Source organism: Rattus norvegicus, chromosome 8 (genome assembly GCF_036323735.1).
Source record: "Rattus norvegicus strain BN/NHsdMcwi chromosome 8, GRCr8, whole genome shotgun sequence".
Classification (NCBI taxonomy): Eukaryota; Metazoa; Chordata; class Mammalia; order Rodentia; family Muridae; genus Rattus; species Rattus norvegicus.
The window spans coordinates 24,231,928-24,234,075 of record NC_086026.1 but is presented as its reverse complement, the minus strand read 5'-3'; the positions used below and the strand labels follow the sequence as shown (position 1 = coordinate 24,234,075).

The window sequence follows — 2,148 nt, the reverse complement described above, 5'->3', positions numbered from 1 at the left end:
TAAATAGATTTTATGTGCTGTTCAGTCACGTCTCTCGTTAAATTTGGGAATCTGATGTAGGTGGTACTATGGCAAACTCCCTTCTCCCCAAAATATACTCCTTTGTGTTTAGCAAGCAAAGGCTGTAGGAGAGAAAAGCAAGGGAGTACAAAAACTCAGAGAGGCCAGTTCCCTATCTGTCAGGAATGTCCTGGGTTTTGCTTGGATGGTTTTAAACAATGATTGAGAACATGAAAGAGGTTAAAATAGAGTCTAAACATGACGGTTTCCCTAAGGAAGATTTCAGTTGTCTTCATCTGTACTGCTAGAATCTGAGGAGTTGATAGAGTTTCTGCTTCACTATCCTCTGTCATATCTTGCTTGGATGCCAGGAGTCACCATTATGGCCACCTTTAGTCTCTGAGGAGTTGGTCCTGGGATCCAGCAACTCCTCTGCCTCTCCAGGCTTTACTTGAAGCCCCTTTTCTGAGGCAGACTGCAGATCATCTGTTCTCCTAAACTTGGGGCTTCTGCGTCCAGACATGCTCTTGTTCTTTCACTTACCACAGGTGGCCCTTGCCTCTTTGTATGCAACACATTCCTCTGGTGACAGTTCCTTGAGCCACAGGTCCAGCTGCATCCAGTATTCTTTCTGTAGCTCTACAGCCTGTCTGCTATAATGCTCTTTCTTGTCCTCTGGGACTCAATGCCAATTCCTGCTAATTGCTTCCCAGGGCTCCTTAAATGACAGATGCCTCGGTTCTGGACTTGACCATGAATCTTGATGAAATTTGTGATATGCACTCATAGGGGGTTTCCTGGGTTCTCCCTGAAATTTCATAGACGAGGAAAATGTTTTGGGAAATTCCGTGTTTCGAATAGGCTTTACACTTTTCATATCTCTTTGTGACTTCTTAGAGCCTTTGGTTTGGTGACTCCGTGGTACCACAGATTTCTTAGGATGCCCTGAAACAGGAAGGTTTTCCTTGAATTGAGCCATCTTTTCCTGAAAGGCTCGCTTCTCCTTCTTGAATCCTGGACATTTCTCTGCTTTATCTCCACTGGCAGCTGATGGTATTTCTCAGTCAGCTGTGCGTTGGTGTACCTCGGGTACATCTGACCTATTTGGCTCTCTGCTCCTTGGAAAAGCGCAGATAGGCAGTCAAGGGATTTTAGGGTCTGTCAGGATTCTGTTTCCTTGTATTATTTTTGTGAGCTCTTATTCAAAGTTCCTTAGATTCCAGAACTAATTCTGTCAGTGTGTGGTACATCCTTATATTACAGGAAATCTCCATCCATTTCTGTTTGCACATTTCTCCTGAAAACCGTTCAAAAGCTACTTTGTTTTAGTCTAGGTTTGCCTGTCTGATTTTGAAGTCTCTGGAGTCATCTGATGGGATATTCATCTTCATGCATTCTAGCAACTTCAGAATGTCAATTTGAGACCATAGGGATTTGTGATGCCATTGGTAGCTTAACTTCCGTGTCTGTAAATATCTGAGTTGCACAAACACCTCAACAGCAACTTCTTACACACACTACACACACAGAACTTAGTAGATAGCATCTGATTCCACAGATTTCTGAGGGGAAACAAACAGATGGTTAGACTTCGTTATTGGAATTTATGAAAAAAATAACAGATATCACTTTACAATGTGTTGCTTATACAATTAATTTACTAATGACAAAGCAAATGGATAATTTCTCCTTTTGAAATAAAAGTTGTTTGTTTATGTGGGATACAGTTATACCCTCTTTTGTGTCCATTGGAAATCTTACTAGAACTTTGTAAAAAATAAGGAAATGAAGCTGGTTGTGGTGGTGCACACCATTAATTCCAGCACTAGGAAGGCAGATTTCTATAAATATAAGGGCAAAGCTGATGTATATCTCAAATTCTAGGACAATCAGGATGACACAGTGAGGATCAGGAAATAGAGGAAAATGAAGTGAACACCAGGCTGGGGCAATCTAACTGACAGAAAAGAAAAGAAAAAAAAGCCATGTAAATGAAATAAAAAGGACAAAATGAAAAGAATAGAATAAAACTATGACTTTGTTTCCCTGAAGAAACCACAGCCTGCAGGCATCCCAGAAGACCCACTGCATACAGAGAACCTGGTAAGATTTCACCAGAAGTCCCAAAGCTGCTGCTGACAGTAGAGT

The 2,148-nt window shown here is 41.3% G+C and overlaps 1 pseudogene; it reads right to left on the bottom strand.

Moving 5' to 3' along the window:
* Positions 1-282: 282 nt before the first annotated feature.
* Positions 283-1,508, bottom strand: Ubtfl1-ps1 (upstream binding transcription factor like 1, pseudogene 1; annotated as a pseudogene).
* Between the last annotated feature and the right edge of the window lie 640 nt (positions 1,509-2,148).